The following is a 21462-nucleotide window of genomic DNA, read 5'->3' as shown; positions in this document are numbered from 1 at the left end:
CCATTCGTCGAGAGCTTCGCAACGACATAAATTTTGAATTTTTCCGACACCGTTTTTCGGTGGGTCCCACGGAACTTCGCAGTGTATTTTCGAGCATTAAATGAGCTTAGAAAATTCTGAAAAATTTATGTACTAACCCCCGTGTTATGGGCTTCGTGTAGGTATTCTCGATTCGCGGAAATTCGACAGTTGATCGAGTCTGCAAATTTCGGGCCAGACAAACCCGTTACTGGAAAAGTCTCCGAATTGGGCCGAGGTTTTGGCTAGCCCCCCATTGTCAGACGTCCCGAGCGCGTTCCCGAAGTCGGAATCGGCAAAGGTAAACCCGAACCTTGTTTTTACGTAATTTTCTAGTGCTTAAATAGGATTAAAAATCCATAAAATATTTGTGGTAGCTTAGAAAATTACGATTCTTTTTGCAATAGCTTAGTAATATTGCTAAGGACCGCGGGGCAAAGTTTTATAATTTTTAGAGCTTGTTTGAGCAATTTTTGCAAAAATGATCTATAATAAGGATAAAATTGAAATTTTGCGTATTGTGATGAATGACTGATTTGATGGGCCCAGGAGGGGCTGTGTGATATGATTGAACTGTTGATGTATGGATTGTGAGTATAGAAGTGCGTTTTTAGCCCTTTTGCAGGTTGGGTAGGTCCTAGGTATAGGGGAGACTCTGCCGGATTTTCGGCACGACTTAGGACGTAATTGGTCTTTTCTTTGTTTGTATTGAGTCAGATTGTATTAAATAATTGTAATATGATTGTCAGGTGAGCCGGGACAGCCTTCTTCCTCCGCCCAGCCGCCACAGTAATTTGTCGTCAAGTTTGTGAGTAAAATATTAATTTTAATTGTAATTTCGATATTATTATATGTTCAGCATGCCCATGCATCACTTATATGCATATATTTATGTAGTTAAACTCTAGGCACGAATTATGTTGCATTCATAACTGTTAATGTGCCATGAGTGTTGTTGTGGTAATTTGGAGCAGTGTGCGTGCGTTGGCGTGCGTGTGATGTGGTGTGGACTATGGATAGGACGGGGTAGTCACGGCTTGAGTTCTTCGCTGGGACCCGTTCCTTCGAGGGGTAGTCACGGCTTGAGTTCTTCGCTGGGACCCTCGATTTGGTTTATTAAGCGAAAGTCCGGCTTGAGTTCTTCGCTGGCACCAGGTTGGATTTAAGAGAGCTGTATAGGGGATCAGCTCCCAATATATTATGATTGATGCTACAGGGTGTGTGAGTGCTCCAAATTACCTTTTTGATGCTATGATGTGAATATGATGTTGATGTTGCATTTCACTCTACAGGGTGCATTAGTTACAGATAGTTATAGAGATTATGGTTAAAATTGATATTTTACTCTCTGAGTCGAACGCTCACTCCTGTTCAAAAATTTTTACAGGCCACAGGAGGATATTTTGTTCTGGGTTAACCTGCTTTTCTACCTCGCAGGTTGTTTATCAATATTGTGTAATTTTAATTACTCCTAGAATTTCCGCATGTGTTAGCAGTAATTATTTGAATTTGGTCTGTAATATTATTATCATGTTGGACCTGTAAACTAAATATGCTATGCATGTTTGATGGATTGGATGAGGGAGCTGAGCTCCCATTTATTTTATGTTGATGAGTATGTGGAGGGTGAGCTGAGCTCCCCAAATGACTATATATTGTGTTTACAGGTCGGGTGAGTCGAAAACTCCCCGTTGGTAAGTCCATTTTATGGCCGGACTCTGTCCGTTTGTTTTCTTGAAATTGGGCCCAAATGGGCCTCAGCATTGGGTAAATGAACAGTTAGGCTTACTACGGGCCTCGGGGGCTTTAGGCTGGCCCAGGTCCTAGTGCCGGTCCGGCCCATAGGTTGGGTCGTGACAGTCAGTGAAGATTTCACAAGTCTCACCATACAGATAGTGCCTCCAGATTTTCAAAGCAAAAATTACTGCAACCATTTCTAAATCATGAGTTGGGTAATTCTGCTCGTGCCTTTTTAACTGACGAGAAGCATATGCAATAACCCGTCCATGTTGCATCAAAACACATCCTAAACCAATCCTAGAAGCATCACAATATACTACATAACCCCCTGATCCAGATGGAAGGGCTAACACTGGTGCTGTAGTTAAGTGAGTCTTAAGCTCCTAAAAACTTTTTTCACAAGCCTCAGACCACTGAAATTTCACATTCTTCTGTGTCAACTAAGTTAAAGGTGCTGCAATACGAGAGAAGTCTTGAACAAACCATCTATAATACCCTGCTAAACCTAAGAAACTTCGAATCTCTGACACAGTTGTGGGTCTAGGCCAATGAAGCACTACCTCAACTTTCTTCTTATCAACGCACACCCGATCCTTAGATACTGTATGGCCTAGGAAGGCCACACTATCTAACCAAAACTCACATTTTTGAGAACTTGGCATATAGCTTGTGTTCTCGTAAGGTCTGAAGGACAATTCTCAAATGCTGTTCATGCTCCTCCTTACTCTTTGAGAACACTAGAATGTCATCGATGAACACTATAACAAATTGATCTAAAAAAGGCTTGAAAACTCTCTTCATGAGATCCATAAAAGTGGCCGGAGCATTGGTAAGACCAAAAGACATTACAAGAAATTCATAGTGTCCATAGCTAGACCTAAAGGCTGTCTTGAGTATGTCTTCTTTCTTAACTCTCAATTGATGATACCCAGATCGAAGATCAATCTTGGAAAAATACTTTGCACCTTGAAGTTGGTCAAACAGGTCATCTATGCATGGAAGAGGATACTTATTACGCACAGTTACCTTATTCAATTGCCTATAATTAATGCACATTCTCAAAGACCCATCCTTCTTCCGTATAAATAACACAGGAGCACCCCATGGAGAAACACTAGGGCGAATAAACCCCTTATCTAGTAGGTCCTGTAGTTGCTCTTTCAACTCCTTAAGTTCTGCGGGTGCCATACGATAAGGTGGCATAGATATGGGCTCAATTCGAGGAACTAAGTCTATACCAAACTTTACCTCTCACTTCGGGGGTAAACCTGATAAATCTTCTGGAAACATATCAGGAAATTCCTTAACCACTACAACATTCTCCAAACCTACACCTTCTACCTGAACATCTCTAACATAAGCTAGATACCCTTTACACCTCTTTCATAATAATCGTCTAGCACTCACTACGGAGATAAGATTACTAGAGGCTATACTGTGATCTCCCTGAAATTGAAATTCTGCCTCCCCAGGAATTTTAAAGAGTACAACTTTACTATGACAATCCAATGAAATGTGATAAGTGGCTAACCAATCCATGCCTAAAATCACATCAAACTCAAATATATCTAAAGAAACAAGATTTGTAGCTAATTCCCTATCTCCAATGTGAACTATACATCCCCTATACACCATATTAGTGTCTATTGCGTTCCTCATAGGTGTTGATACAGATTAAGGATACTCTAACAAATTAGGTGGTGTACTAAATATCATGAAAAAGTATGGGGAAGCAAAGGAATGGTTGTGCCCTAGTCTTAGCCATAAGCGTCTGTTCAGATGTCTGATTAATAGTTTGAAGTGGTACCTCCCTTGTTGGATCAAGGTTTGCACCATTAAGACCCTTGGCCCTAGCTCTCCTCTTACGTTTAACAGACTCAGGCACCTATTCATTTTAATAAACAAGCATTAAATTTGAAAATGTGAGCCAAATTAAGACAGGTGAAAAGGATACGAAGGACGAAGACATCTAAAGCAATGATAAACTGAAAAGACGTTAAGGATCCTATGCTCCGCAAGTTTACTAGACCTTAACCGAGCTCTGATACCACCTTTGTCACGACCCAAAATTCTGAACCGTGACCGGTGCATAATTTAAATATTCTTAAATCATGCAAGCCTTATCAGAGTATCTTGAATGAATATATTGTCACTTACTAATCCCAAAAAATAGACAAAATCCAAATAAACAAAATACTGAATAAACATCATAAATATCCCATAGGTAAACTGCGGAGTCTCTACAGATTTCAAATAAAAACTTAAACTGTTCAATAAACTAAACTAATTATTAGCCCGAGAAAACACGAATTCGGGCATACCATGAGAACAAAATCAAAGTTGTCCCTCTCCAGAAAATGGGTGAATATTTGGATCAATTGCGAATTCTACGATCTCAAGCAGATAATGCGAGAGAAAACGTGGTTTGAGCTAGATGCTCAGTGAATGATAATTATAGCACACAACGGAATAGGAACAGGCAGACGCTTGATTAATTTTCACATAAATTTTCATATCAAATAAAATCATGCTCATGCTGTCAAAATCATTAATAAAATAACTTCATAAAACATATATATAAAAGAAAATTCATTCAATAAAAATTTATGGTATACGATTGCACGGTGATGATACCCCACATCACCAAAGGCGGATGGTAAGCGCGCTACGGATATCGATACCTTCCTCCTCCTTCACAGATATCAATGCATATGATACTAATGCAAACCATAAACTGCAATGATGCATGACTCGACAATGCAACCTAATACCGTGATAGTCCACACGGCGGGGCGGATAACGTAAATCAGAGCACAGGTACCAATTCAAAACAGAAAATCAATTTGTACAAATCAATCAAAATCAATAAAAAATTTCAGATAGCAAATAATAACTGATAGTGCAATTCCAATAGTGTATTTCAATAGTTTCAGAGAGTTAATAAAATCAAATCAATCTCAAATCAATTCAATAAAATCAAATCAATCTCAAATCAATTCAGTAACACATCGGTAAATTTTATAGTCAAATATCAATCAATATAAATACATTAAAGGCCTGTTCCCGGAATCCTAATGGGTCTAATGCAGAGATAGTTGACAAAATTAATTATTTAATCAAAATCGAAATAAAATTCAATATTAAAATAAAACTCTAGAAAATCATATATAAAATAATTGTTAAAATATTAATTTAAAAAATCATTTAATAACAAACTTAATGCTAAGAAATTTTAAAAGGGATTAAAACGGTGCCATGTAATATAATTACCACTCACCTGGAACTTCGAAGACAATAGTTATTTTCAATGGAAGAGAGACAATTTCAACTGACTGATTGAATATTCAAATCTCTTACACACCCAAAATATAAGAAAGAAAAGGAGAAAAAAAATATTAAATAATAATAAAATATAATATATATATATATATATATATATAATAATTAATTATTATTTAATAATAATTATGATCAACCCAATTTAATATCAATTATCAAAAAAAATAAATTTATAGAGTAGTTGTAACAGATCAAGAAAAGAAAATAAAATTAGATTCACCCATTATTGAACAAGGAATGAGAATTTTTACCTTGAAAATAGAATCGAATGTGATGAATAGAGAAGTAAAAATTTAGGGATTCTCTGTTGAGAGTATTTGATAGAAAAAAAAAAGGTGACAAACAGGAGCAAAGTTTAGCAGAAGAGATGATTAGGGTATATATATATTTTAAGAGTTCTATTATGTGTAGAATGGGATAAGAGTTATTATTGAACTGGGTTGTTCAGATTGCAGATATATATTTAATTTTAAAAATAATATATATATCTAAAAATAAATAAGCAGACCATCTAATAAAATATATATATTTTTATAAATATATTAAATTATTGTTAGCTAATTAAAATAAAATAATAATAAATAATAAATGTATATGGGTTTTCACAATGCAACAGCACATTCTTTTTAATCCATTGGGTTAGAAATTGATCTTATTTTATCTATACTATGCCAATTAAAGAGGAGCATCTCCTATGCTTAGGATTCTTTGCCTTTCTATGTGATTTACACTTTATAGGTAGGAGATGATTTAGACTTTTATACATTGATTATCTGAATATTATTATCTTTTTAGTCTCATAGATTATCCATTTGGTCAAAATGATAAATAAAACTATTTCACACATTAATTATGCCTCAGTGATGAAGGTTTGATTTTAGCATAAACCACGTGTAGTACTTGTTTGGCATTGAAATTTTAAGAATAATTATTTTCAAAAAAAAAAATTATTATTTTAGATGCTGTGAAAAAAGTAACTTTAAATACATAATTTTACTATTTTAATGTTCTAATAATAAAAACTTATTATGTTTAATTTTAAATTATTTTTTATTATTCTCTAATTAATATATTTTAAAAAAAAAATACTTTTTTAAACAACAATTTTAATAGCAATAGGAAACAAATGTGAAGAAGTTGCCTCAGCTTGTTTTCCATTAGTATAATTAGATTTAGATGAAAATTCAACTCAACTAAACCTTTATCCTAAAAATTTGGGGTCGGCTATATGGATTCGTTTTCTCCACTCTAAACGATTTTGGGTTAAATCCTCAGAAATGTGTAATGCTTCTAGGTCATATTGTACTAGTCTTCTTCGAGTCAATTTTAGTCTACTCATTTTTTTCTTTCTATCATCTAACCTAATAATGTGCTTTACTTGTCTAACTGGAACCTCTGTACATCTAGGTTTAGATAATGCTTCTAAAATAACTTTATTTTGGGGTCTTTTAGTTTCTAGCCATTCTCTAGTTACATACTTTTCTATTATTAATAATAATAATAATAATAATAATAATTGTCTCTTTTTTTTTGGCAGTAATTGAAAGAATAAGGACTCGAACTTAGCTTCGTTAAATGAGTAATATATTTTTAGTCACTAAATCATATAAGAATAAACAATAATAATCATTATTTCAATAACATAGTAAAGTGCAATATAGAGTTTAATAAAATAAAAATTACCATGTAGAATATAGAGTTGACACAAGCATATCATGAGATAACCTATATCAGGGAAGTCCAACTCGATTTTGTAGAAGCATACAATATTCAAAGAAATCCAGCTCAATTTTATTCATAACATAGCTCTACTCAACCCAACAAAACTAGCCATATCCTTATACATAACATGTTACTAATGTCACTATGGAGTTTTAAAGACATAGCAATATATAAATAGATACAATAATCCTATCAGTAAAAATGCAGATTATAACTCAAAATAAAATGCTTCTTCTGTCTCCTAAAATAATATTTAAACAAAGATGAGTGTTAATTTAGAGAGTTTATTGATTATAATTATAATTTTTATAACTATTAAAAATTAATATGGTCTTAAAAATGAAAATGTGCACACATTCATAATAAAGCACACATAATATTAGATTATTAGTTGGATAACATAAGCTATCATCAATGCCCTATCCATAGTTAGATGAATTCGCAAGCAAATTATTCTTTTTGATATTTATATTTTTTTCCTATATTAACTAATCCTCATTAGTTCATTCTTTTTTATGACAAATTCTTATCTGGCGGAGAAAATGTATTCAATAGTCAAGAATTCTACTTATTCTTTAAATCCAAAAAAATAAAAGAGCGTACGTCTCTTGTTTATTCTTAGCTTAATTGATCATAATGAATTTAATACCCATTATGAAATTAAAACATCATTTATGAAAAATTACAAATTGGGGAAACCCATTATTGTTTTTGTTGAAAATATGATGTAAATTCATTAAACTTGAAATCAGAACTAAGAATAACCGTATAAAAAGTAGTATACATTGCTAAAATATGGCAAAAATCCAAAAGTTATATACATTGATCAAAAGACGTAACTACATGAAAAGACGTAACTCTTTTTAATAGTTATATGTATAAAATTATGTAACTTTTAATCAAAAGGTGCCATGACTTATAAATAGCCAGGTTTGATCTTCATTAATGAGGCAAGAAAAACACATACAGAGTGAGTAATAAAAGGACAAATGAGTGTGCATTTATCTATGCGCAAGTTTGGCTCGATTCTTAATTTTTAGAGGCTCTCATTTTAAATAAGTTGTAGAGTAATTTATTTTTGTAAATAAGGTATACATTTAGACTGTGAATTAATTTATAAATTTCATGTTATTCATATAATTATATAGTAAATTAGTGAAACAAATATGATAGAGATTTTTGAATTATATGAACACAGGTCAGAATCCACGTATTTAAATCCATTTATTAGGTTTTTATAATTTTCTTCATTGGTATCAGAACCTTAATATTTGTTTCCTCATTTAATTAACATGTATATTTTTTTTTATAGCATGTTTTATTATTATTTTTTTAAATTGTTGTTGTTTGTGAATCAAATTCATAGAGATAATAATTTATATTCTTTCAGCAAATTCTTCCTCTATCTAAAATTGTTTTAGAATAGTTTTATTTTTTTATATGAGTTTTCTGAAAGATTTTGAATCTTGAAAATTGATATTCAAATTTGGAATATTTGATTTATTTTTTAATTAAAAAAATAAAATTGCATGATCTGAAAAATCTAAAAGGAACTAGTAGTAGCGTCAAAAGGACGTTAGTGATACTAACTGTTCCAAACGAGCAATGGTGGCCGATGGTCTTGGACAGCCATTGGACGTCCTGTTGGTGGTGGCGCTGTGCATTGGGTGACTAAAATTTGTGATTTGAAAATCGTTTTCAGCCAGTAGAAGATGCCGGTGATGCTTGCATCTATGCTGGCATTGTATGGATGTCCAGCAGATCATGGTTCTTCGATGGAAGGAAGAGGAAGAAAGGGCATAGCCTATTGCCCATGTTGTCAATGAAATTACTAGTCTGCCATTATTAACTTTGTCTATTTTTTTTTTCAAGAATCTACAGAATTGCCATTAATGTTTCATACTATTCTTTTTCATCAATTTACAATATTGCCATTTGACCATAATTTTTTTTTTACTAATGAAATTACAGATTTAATTTTATTTAGATTAGGATTTAAATTAAATATGTTTAATTCAAATAAAATTATTTTTTTTGTCCTATTTTAAATAGGACATGAATTAAATAGTTTAATTCAATTAGAAATATAATTTTAAAATCCTAATTAGACTAAAATTTGAATTAAATTGTTAATTCAAATTAAATTGTAATTTTAATTTTAGTCAAATTTTGAATTTGAATTAATTTTAGAAAAATATTTTCTAGAATTAATAAAAGGTGGCATGTAAATTATTTAGCATTAGAATTAAATTGTTTAATTCTATATTAATTTTAGAAAATAGATTCTAAAATTAATTAAAGGGCAATTTAACAAAGAATTTATTGAATTGAATTATTTAATTCAATATTTATTTTTATAAAATTGTTTTCTAAGATTAAAAATGGCAAACAATTGGGCAAATTAAATTAATTTGATGAAATCAATTAAAATTAGTTTCAATTGATTTCATTAAAATTAATTGTATTAATTCTAAAGTTGTTTTGGAATTAATATTCCTAATTGATTAGGAAATGGAATTAAAAGTGTTTAATTCATTTAATTTTTAGAAAAAAGAATTTTCTAAAATTACATGGGGCAATCTAAAATTAATATTTTGATAAATTCAATTAAAATTTGTTTTAATCGACTTCATTGAAAAATAATTTTAGCTTCTAAATTTGTTTTACAATTTTATATCTCTAATTTGATTAGAGACTAAAAAAAAATATTTATTTGATGTGAATATATATATGATATGAATATGAGATTTTTGTTGTTCTATTTCACTTGTGGTATATCTATATATATATATATATATATATATATATATATATATATATATATATATATGTACTTGCTAATATCTTCAGAAGGTTATCTATATGTAAATAACTATTCATATAAGACATGTGTATGTGTGTCTTATTAAATATTTTACTATTAGATATTGAATATATTATTGCTTAATATTAAATTTTCATAATTTAATATTATAGTTCCTTGCATAATTAATTACGTTAAACTCATGATACATTAGAATTTTAGATGATGATTGGGAACATAGTAAATTTTTAATTCTAAGTCTAATGTGGAATAAGTGTTAGCATAATTAATTATTATACAAATATTTATGTATATGAATTTAGGATTTATTACATATTGTCTCATATTAGTTTATATTTAGATATTAATAAGATAATTCCATGTGTTCTGAAAGAATAAGAGACTGTTAATTTATGTATTACCTATTTCGGGTAATATATTGCATTTGTCCTTAATCGAGTTCCATCCAAATTAGTTAAAATAACTCCATATATGTATAAAATAATAGAAAACCTCACTTAAGTATGTTTTGAAACCTTAAGAGTGTGCTATTTTTATTCACAATCCTTCTTAAAAAGACATGTTTTTATAGGAAAACAAAATAGTGGCATGGTAACTGAATTTGAATTATTAAATATCACATTCTTAGAGAATGACTTTCCTCGATAGGGCGAGATAGGTTAAGATTTATCTCTATATGAAATTATGAACCAAGTTGCTTCCGCTATATAACCTGAAATGGATTTTTCTCCAAGTAGGAGTATTTTAACTAACAATGAAAGAAGTTTCAATTGCCATCAAAATACAACCTGTAATAAATTCATCTTAAATTGCTTGTCCCAGTGAGAGTAACATAAACATTGAAGAGTCAATTTATCAATATTAATCACGATGATCAAGTCGTATGTGAAGGAGCGGAAGCGTGAAAAACACAAGTTTATACCATTGAATTCAAAAATTTTCACCTAGGGTCACATGCATCATGCAAGATTTATTTTTATCTATTTGATTTCAATGATAAACAACATATTAAAACTCTTTTAATATGTTTTTGGATCTGTATTTGCCATTTAAGATTTTAAAATTAATCAGATTAATTTTAGAACCCTAGATTAAATCAAGAACGATTACACTAACCTCTTGATGTCTTTGCAGATATGCGCCTTTGAGATTCGTCTTGAGGACACGGATGTTGTCCCTCTAGCTTGTCCACACCAAGAACACCTATGGCAGCCCTTGAACAGCTTCTAAAGCCTTTTCTATTAATTAGAAATTCAAGTTCTGCATTTTAAGAGATTAGAGATGTAAACAGGACACTAGAAACAATTTCTAGTGTTCTTAATTCAAGAGATTGATGGCTAATCTCTTTGAATTGATGAGAGATGAAGAAGAATGGCTGGAGAGGCTCAAAGTGGCGTGACAATTGAGAGGAGAGGCTGCTGGTTATGTTTTCTTTTCATAACCACACTTAAATAGCTAGGTTAACACATTAAACCCTAGCCACATGTCACCTTTTGATTAGCTCTAGGTTTAAGTGACCCAATCACATTGTGCCAAGTGTCAAACCTATATTTAATCTTGATTTTAATCATCTTACATGATTAAAAATATTTGGCAAGCTTATGTGTTATGCCATGTGTCACCATCTCATGGTGCCACGTGTCACTAATGAAATGACCAAAATGCCCTCTGTGTCTTAATTTTGAGTTCTTAACCCAAAATAATTATTTTCTTCTTCTAATTAATTTATATCAAATATAAATTAATTAATTAATCTCTATTAATTAATTTCTCATTAATTAAATTCATATTTAAACACTTTAAATATAAATTTAACTTATATTATACATCTAATAATCTAGATTTGGTTTCAAGTCATGCTAGGGACTTTGCAATCTAATTGCAAACCAAACCTATTTAATTAATCAATTAAACTCTTTAATTAATTAATTAAATCATATTTAAATAGGTGATAACTTGTGTATGTGTGTGACTTACTAGGCTCATCACTAATTGGCAATGAGACATGATATCAACTCTTAATATCATCAGAACTCTTTCTTACCATAAATGATTTCTCTAAATCATTTTATGAACCTCATAGACCATGGTTAACACCTAGCATAGCATGCCATGGCCACCCAATTAGTAATAAGGTTTACCTTAAATGAACCTATAATCATATGTTACCATGCACTAGAATCTCTCTGTTACAAAATCCCAACTCAATCTGGAGTCATGTTTTATGTCAAACTCCATTTGCTATGAATATTATGTTCTCTTTTAATTCCAGTTCTTGATTAAAAGATTTTCTCATCGAAACTCTTTTACGAATAAATCTATCTGTCTGGCCAAGAACTTGAAACATCAAGAACAATTAAATGAACATAGGATTTTAACTCTATTTACTTAGAGGAACAGATTCCATCTTGATCAACACCTACCTCCATATATAACTAGTAGGAGCCAACAGATGCCCATATACCCATACACAGTACAAGTATGAAAACAGTATCAAACTCAAACTACCTATATACAAGATAACTGTGCTATCTTAGGTCTAAAGATTATATGCACTGATATGATTTATGACAAAACATTGACAAGAGTAAACTCCATGTGCTTGTCATAAGTGTCACTGGTTCGGCCTACTTATCATTTATAAGTGCCTATCATGTTTGTTATATGGCATGAGACTCACCATTCCATCTTATTTATATCTCATATAAATAACTTGGGAACAAACATGAATACAATCTTTCTGGATAAGTCATGTCCTTATTATGAAGTATCCTCGATTGTGAACCTATTTATGATACTTTGTGCTAGAAATATTGTCACTCATATTCTTAACAACTTAAGAATAATATTTCTAATAAAATATCAATGGACCTTTTCTATTACACATAAATATATTATGTAAACGGAAAAGTGGAAATGCCTTTTATTAATAAAATATATACAAGATACATACTAAATGATATGCTCTAGAGCATACTACTAACAATCTCCCACTAGCACTAGAGCCATTCATTACAATACCTTAGACCCATCTTCTCAAGATGTCAGTCTAACTGAGATTATGACAAAGGCTTAGTGAATGGATCAGCTGGTTTTTTAGCTGATGTTATATTTTCTGCATGGCTATATCGCCTTGCCCAACTATATCCATGATAATATGGTAGTGCCTTTCGATGTGTTAGGATTTTGGGTGATACCTTAGTTCCTTAGCTCGCATGATGCTCCATTGTTGTCACGATGTAGTGGAGCTATTGACTTAATGGAAGGAACTACTATAAGTTCTCATTTGAACTTCTTTATCCAAACGACTTCCTTTGCGACATCGATGCAGCAATATACTCGACCTCGATGAGTGGAATCTGCAATCGTGCTCTGTTTGGAACTCTTCCAACCGATGCACCTCCATTACAAATGAACACATATCCAGGTAGACTTTCTATCATCGATATCGATTGGAAATCGAATCAGTATAACCATCCAATTGCAAGTCTCCACCTCCATAAATCAAGAATAAATCCTTAGTTCTTCTTAAGTACTTAAGAATATTCTTGACAGCTATCCAGTGTTCCAAACCTGGATTGGATTGATACCTGCTAGTCAAACTAACAGCATATGCGATATCCGGCCTAGTACACTACATTGCATACATTAAACTTCCAATAGCCGAAGCATATGGAATCCTGGCCATCTTATCTATTTCTTCTGGTGTCTTTGGAGACATCTCTTTAGAAAGGTGGATACCATGTCTCACTGGTAACAATCCTCTCTTGGAATCAAGCATGTTAAACCTCTTTAACACCTTTTCCAAGTATAGACTTTGGGATAAACCAATTATTCTTTTCGCTCTATCTCTATAGATGCGAATCCCAAGAATATAGGTTGCCTCCCCTAAGTCTTTCATGGAGAATGTATTTGACAACCATACCTTTATAGTCATCAACATACCTGTATCATTACCCATCAACAGTATGTCATCCACATATAAGACAAGGAAAGTGATAGCTTGTCACTAACCTTCTTATATACACATGGCTCATCCTCATTTTTGATAAAACCAAAAGATTTACTGGCTTCATCAAAGCGGATGTTCCAACTCCTCGAAGCTTGTTTCAACCCATAAATGGATCGCTTTAGCTTGCATACCTTGGAACCATCTTGGGATTCAAATCCCTTAGGTTGTTCCATGAAAATGTTTTCTTCAATGTATCCATTGAGAAAGGCTGTTTTGACATCCATCTGCCAAATCTCATAATCATAGTATGCAGCTATTGCTAATAAAATCCTAATTGATTTAAGCATGGCAACAAAGTAGAAAGTCTCCTCATAGTCTATTCCTTGCCTTTGGTGAAACCCTTTCGCTACTAGCCTTGCCTTATAGGTCTCTACCTTTCCATCAGTAACCAATTTTCTTCTTGAAAACCCATTTGTTCCCTATAGGTACAATACCTTGGTGGGTCAACAAGATCCCAAACTTGATTCTTATACATGGAATCAATCTCGATTTCATAGCATCAATCCATTTTGAAGAGTCTATATCTGATATAGCTTCTTCATAGGTAAGTGGATCATCTCCATGATCTACTTCTTCATGAGTAGACAACTCTTGTTCTTCTTCATGAAGAAAACCATATCTCACTGGTGGGTGAGATATCCTTGTTGTTCTAAGAGGAATTTGTAGATGTTTCATCAATGGGTATAGGTTGACTAGATGGATCTATATCCATCGATGCATTGGTTGGTCAGAATTCTCCAATTCTAACTCTATTTGCCTTCCTTTGCCTCCTTCTTGAACAAACTGTTGTTCAAGAAATGTGGCATATCTACTTATCACAACCTTTTGTGAAGTAGGCAAATAAAAATAATATCCAAAACTATCTTTTGGATATCCAACAAATCGACCCTTTTCTGATCTGGTCTCCAATTTATCAGTGTTCAGCTTTTTGATATAAGCTGGACAACCCCAAATCTTAACATCCTTAAGACTTGGTTTTCTTCCATGCCATATCTCATAAGGTGTGGAAGAAAGCGATTTTGATGGAATCCTATTCAGAATATACAAAGTGATTCTAATGAAAATCCCCAATCGGAGATTGGCATATCAGTATAGCTCATCATACTACGTACCATATCCAATAGGGTACGATTTCTCCTTTCAGATACACCATTCAGCTGTGGCGTTCCTGGAGGAGTCAGCTGAGAAACAATGCCATGCTCTCTCAAGTATTCATTAAATTCAGTACTCAAATATTTACCTCCACGATCTGATCGAAGAGCTTTAATACTCTTTCCTGTTTGATTTTCTACTTCAGATTTAAATTCTTTGAACTTTTCAAAAGATTTATGTTTGTATTTCAGCAAATACAAATACCCAAACCTTGATTTATCATCAGTAAAGGTAATAAAATAATGAAAGCCCCCTCTAGCCATTTCTTTAAATGGACCACATACATCACTATGTATTAGCTCCAAAATATTTTCAGCTCTTAGACCTTGTCCAACAAAGGGTGATCTAGTCATTTTGCCTTGAAGGCAAGATTCACAAGTTGGAGTAGGCTCAGAGCCCAATGAGGATAAAATCCCAATTTTCTCCAATTTTGCAATCCTATCTTCTGCAACATGATATAACCTTAAGTGCCAAATATATTTTGAACTTGAGTTGGTTTTCACCATGGCATTGTATTCTTTTAGATTGCTATACTCTGGCCAGTGGAAACACTTTCTTACTGGCAATGGAAACACTTTCCTATTGGCAATGGAAACACTTTCCTGTTGGCAGTGGAAACACTTTCTGTTGCCTTCATCAGCTTTAGTCTTCCTTTTCTGTTTAGCTATTTTCTTAGAAGGACCAGGAATCTGAGGTTTCTTTTTCTTATTGCCCTTCTTCTTGTTGGACTTTCCAGCAGATGAAAATGCAACCAAAGCTACCTCTTTTCCTTTATTGCCTGGCATATTCTTTTGGGCAATAACCAGTATGTTGAGTAATTCAGCTAAGGTGCATTCCTGTTTAGTCATATGGAAATTTGTCACAAAATTCCCAAAAGACTTAGGAAGGGACTGAAGGATCAAATCCGTTTGTAGTTGGAAATCCATGTTGAAGTCAAGATGTTCCAACTGCTCAATCAGCCGAATCATCTTGTGGACATGATCCCCAACATTCTGTCCCTCAGACATCCTCATACGGAATAACTGTTTAGATATCTCATACCTAGCATTCCTGCTGTGCTCACCATACAACTCTTGTAGGTGAAGGAGGATCTCACTAGCACTCTGCATGTTCTCATGTTGCTTCTGTAACTCATTACTCATGGACGCAAGCATGTAACACTTAGCTCTCATATCATGCTCCTTCCACTTGTCCACAGTATCATGTTCCTCTTGTGTGGCCTCTGGAGGTAAGGGACCAGGAACATTTGAATATAGAACATATCCTATATGTTCAAGGTTCAGAGACAAGTTTCAAATTTCTTAGCCAATCGCATGATTAGGTCTGTCAACTTTGTTGTGATCAAGTATGCTTGCAAGGATATTGGATGGTGGTGGTTGTTTTGTGCTCATTATTATCAGAAAATTAATTGCAGAAATAACCAGATTAATTAGCAAATGTATCATGTAATTAACCAAATATGATTATGGTCTTTTAATCAAATTGGTCCTCCCACTAACTTAGCGAATCCTACACTTCCAAAGTAGAAAACGGAAATCCTAGTTGGATGGATTTCTAGTGGGTGATTGAATTCTTATAATTCTATTGATCATCCTCAGTACATCCATTATTGGAATTACAATAAACTATAAGTGAGCAACTCCTTGCCCATCACATCTCATGTGAGGTTCAATCCTTTACCTAGCCCCTAATGCTCAAAATCTCGGTACATCCAATATTGACTTATCTTGCATTAGTTAAGTTGATCCCATTGAGCGATAATTATTCAAATAATTTTAATGTCCTCAGGTACATCCAATATTGGCCACCAAACCATTTACATATTTACAACATCTCATGCTTAACAATTATTCTTAAGAAAATCTCTTAAATTAATTGCATCTCATGCAACTATTTAAAATTTCTTAAAATAATTGCCCCAATGGAGGGCTTATGTTATAATTACTTTAATTATAGCATTTCCAACTTAATCATTTGTTTGGAAGATTTTATAGCCATCCTAATTACTATTAAGGTCTCACTTTGCACATTATCCATTTAGCATGCATATATCATATAATTGCATACATTCCCATACATCTCATGCATTCATGGATAAGCGATAAATATGGTATGATCATGGACTTTCTAAGGGATTCAATTGAGCCACCAAGAATTGAATCAGGGCATTCCTAGGTGCATTTCATTCATTCATTTTACAAGAGTTCTTTGAAGGAGTACATAATCAACACTTGATATTGAATTCCTCCCACGTCCCACCAATGCTCTTGACCTCCTTGAACTTCTTGCAATCCAATATTACATAGTAATCCTTGGCATACCAAGGCGAATTTACAAGAACTTAAATAAATGAAATTACAACCCAAAAATATTATAAACTTAATAATACATGCCCAAAATAAATTAAAATAAATTAATTTACAATCCCAAAGAAACATAAAAGAAATAAATCCAATCACATTGGTCTTTTATAGTCCATGATCATCCATCATGCATATCACTATTTAACAATTAAATAAAACATACATACTTATATTAAATTGAATATCTCATATTCAACTTAAAAATCCAGATTTGAATATGATTCAAATAAATTTAAAAATTCAGATTTGAATCTCATTCAAACAAATTTAAAAATTCAGATTTGAATCACATTCAAACAACTTCAAAAATTCAGATTTGAATCACATTCAAATATTTTTTAAAAAATCAGATTTGAATTTTATTGAATCAATTTTAAAAAATCAGATTTAAATATGATTCAAACAACTTTAAAAATTCAGATTTGAATCACATTCAAACAACTTTTAAAATTCAGATTTGAATCACATTCAAACATTTTTTTAAAATTCTGATTTGAATCATAATTTAATTGTGTGATTAAAACAACTAATTAAACACTTTAATTAGTCAAAGAATAGGCCTTAGATCATACAACAATTGCAGAATTAAAAGCCAAACCTTGAATCACCCATGGAACCATTGTTGCCGCCACCATTGGTGGCTTCACCATGTGTGACGCCACACCTCTTAATCCAACCAGCAATGAATCTCTTGATCTTATGATCAAACACACAATTAAATTATAAAATCAACAATCTAAATGGCAAATATAGTGGCTCTGATACCAATTAAAGGAGCGGAAGCGTGAAAAACACAAGTTTATACCATTGAATTCAAAAATTTTCACCTAGGGTCACATGCATCATGCAAGATTTATTTTTATCTATTTGATTTCAATGATAAACAACATATTAAAACTCTTTTAATATGTTTTTGGATCTGTATTTGCCATTTAAGATTTTAAAATTAATCAGATTAATTTTAGAACCCTAGATTAAATCAAGAACGATTACACTAACCTCTTGATGTCTTTGTGCGTATGCGCCTTTGAGATTCGTCTTGAGGACACGGATGTTGTCCCTCTAGCTTGTCCACACCAAGAACACCTATGGCAGCCCTTGAACAGCTTCTAAAGCCTTTTCTATTAATTAGAAATTCAAGTTCTGCATTTTAAGAGATTAGAGATGTAAACAGGACACTAGAAACAATTTCTAGTGTTCTTAATTCAAGAGATTGATGGCTAATCTCTTTGAATTGATGAGAGATGAAGAAGAATGGCTGGAGAGGCTCAAAGTGGCGTGACAATTGAGAGGAGAGGCTGCTGGTTATGTTTTCTTTTCATAACCACACTTAAATAGCTAGGTTAACACATTAAACCCTAGCCACATGTCACCTTTTGATTAGCTCTAGGTTTAAGTGACCCAATCACATTGTGCCAAGTGTCAAACCTATATTTAATCTTGATTTTAATCATCTTACATGATTAAAAAATATTTGGCAAGCTTATGTGTTATGCCATGTGTCACCATCTCATGGTGCCACGTGTCACAATCGTGAAATGACCAAAATGCCCCTGTGTCTTAATTTTGAGTTCTTAACCCAAAATAATTATTTTCTTCTTCTAATTAATTTATATCAAATATAAATTAATTAATTAATCTCTATTAATTAATTTCTCATTAATTAAATTCATATTTAAACACTTTAAATATAAATTTAACTTATATTATACATCTAATAATCTAGATTTGGTTTCAAGTCATGCTAGGGACTTTGCAATCTAATTTCAAACCAAACCTATTTAATTAATCAATTAAACTCTTTAATTAATTAATTAAATCATATTTAAATAGGTGATAACTTGTGTATGTGTGTGACTTACTAGGCTCATCACTAATTGGCAATGAGACATGATATCAACTCTTAATATCATCAGAACTCTTTCTTACCATAAATGATTTCTCTAAATCATTTTATGAACCTCATAGACCATGGTTAACACCTAGCATAGCATGCCATGGCCACCCAATTAGTAATAAGGTTTACCTTAAATGAACCTATAATCATATGTTACCATGCACTATAATCTCTCTTACAAAATCCCAACTCAAGTTTGAGTCATGGTTTATGTCAAACTCCATTTGCTATGAATATTATGTTCTCTTTTAATTCCAGTTCTTGATTAAAAGATTTTCTCATCGAAACTCTTTTACGAATAAATCTATCTGTCTGGCCAGAACTTGAAACATCAAGAACAATTAAATGAACATAGGATTTTAACTCTATTTACTTAGAGGAACAGATTCCATCTTAATCAACACCTACCTCCATATATAACTAGTAGGAGCCAACAGATGCCCATATACCCATACACAGTACAAGTATGAAAGCAGTATCAAACTCAAACTACCTATATACAAGATAACTGTGCTATCTTAGGTCTAAAGATTATATGCACTGATATGATTTATGACAAAACATTGACAAGAGTAAACTCCATGTGCTTGTCATAAGTGTCACTGGTTCGGCCTACTTATCATTTATAAGTGCCTATCATGTTTGTTATATGGCATGAGACTCACCATTCCATCTTATTTATATCTCATATAAATAACTTGGGAACAAACATGAATACAATCTTTCTGGATAAGTCATGTCCTTATTATGAAGTATCCTCGATTGTGAACCTATTTATGATACTTTGTGCTAGAAATATTGTCACTCATATTCTTAACAACTTAAGAATAATATTTCTAACAAAATATCAATGGACCTTTTCTATTACACATAAATATATTATGTAAACGGAAAAGTGGAAATGCCTTTTATTAATAAAATATATACAAGATACATACTAAATGATATGCTCTAGGGCATACTACTAACAGTATGAATGTTTCCCATTGTCGTTTTAAGATTGAAGGGGCAGTATTTATAATTACTCCATAAGATAAAGAAAAAGGTGATAATAAGTATATCTCTTATATGCCCTACCAAAGATGAATAGCCTCACATGCCTTGCTAAGAATGAATGAATTAAGCAATAGAAGATGAGGTGGATTTTATGAAATCAAACCAAGTATGTGAATTGGTTGATTTACCAAAAAGAGAGCAAATGAGAAAAGTCCCCTATGCTAATACAATTATATCTGCTATGTTGTTGAGTAGGTTAGTGGATACCAATCTGATTAAGGACATCAACATTGGAAAATAGTTAAAAGGATACTAAGGCATCTAAAAGCATATTGATACTAGATATAATTTTGTTAGAGATATGATTGCAAGAAATAAGGTATATAAAAGCATATTGATACTAGATATAATTTTGTTAGAGACATGGATGCAAGAAAAAAGATGAACGAAAAATGCACATCTATATATGATATAGTAACCTATTGTAAAAAATGTTTACAATAGGCATATTAAATCTTTGAGTTTGCTTAGATGTTGTTAATGTACTTATATTATATTTTTCCCAAACATGTTCATATACCCAACTTATTTTGTATATTCATATACATATGTGAGTATATATGTTTGGAACATATATTAGAACTTGAAAAGTATGTCGGACAAATAAAAAAATTAGCCTTCTCACACAGACAATCACCTCCATATCTTAAATGGTGGATGAAGATGAAACAGTTACAAGTTTAATGTTATTTATGTGATAATAATATAAAGAGCTCAAAGCTTATAACGTGAAATGTCGCTTTGGAAAAGAGACAAGGAACTAGGGTCATTGTATGCTAAGTAATTGCATTGATTATATATGATTTGAGTCACATTACTTGTCTTGAATGCCAGATGTGAGTTATGATGTGAAAGGATAGACAAGAGAACTCAAAGTTAGACATTAAGGTGTCTGAACTATCATATGCATGGCATTTAATAAAGGTATTCCCCCATGGGAAAGGAGTAAATACCATAGTATGTGATTTATACCACATGTGTGATTTGTATCCATCAAGGAGAATACAAGTGTGATCTCTACTTAGTATTGTGTGAGACTATAAAGATTATAATATTTATCTAGTACCCTCATGACTCTAATCAATTATTCGAGACATAGTTTAATACTTGTTATCTTAAGATATTGCCAAAGAACTATGAAAGATTCTATCTAGAGGGACATTCATAGAAAAGCAAGTTAAATTAAGGTTGAGAATATCGTGAAAAAAAAAAGATCATTAAAATGATCACATTAGTTTGTGTTCATAGGTCAATCAATTGTGTTTATATTTGCAATGTAAACATAAATATGAACTCAATGTATATGAATGAGATAAATCGGAAGAGATTTGAATGTAAT

At 32.1% G+C, this 21462-nt stretch overlaps 1 long non-coding RNA gene across 1 annotated transcript; it reads left to right on the top strand.

Moving 5' to 3' along the window:
• The first annotated feature begins 158 nt into the window (after positions 1-158).
• LOC131174462 (uncharacterized) lies at positions 159-1671 on the top strand. Its single transcript, XR_009144776.1, has 3 exons — positions 159-319; positions 768-826; positions 1406-1671. It is a non-coding gene; the product is annotated as an uncharacterized LOC131174462 (long non-coding RNA).
• The last annotated feature ends 19791 nt before the right edge of the window (positions 1672-21462 follow it).

The sequence above is a fragment of the Hevea brasiliensis genome, chromosome 2 (assembly GCF_030052815.1).
Source record: "Hevea brasiliensis isolate MT/VB/25A 57/8 chromosome 2, ASM3005281v1, whole genome shotgun sequence".
In the NCBI taxonomy this organism is placed as follows: Eukaryota; Viridiplantae; Streptophyta; class Magnoliopsida; order Malpighiales; family Euphorbiaceae; genus Hevea; species Hevea brasiliensis.
Note: the sequence above shows the minus strand (reverse complement) of the source record. Positions and strands in the feature narration are given on the sequence as shown.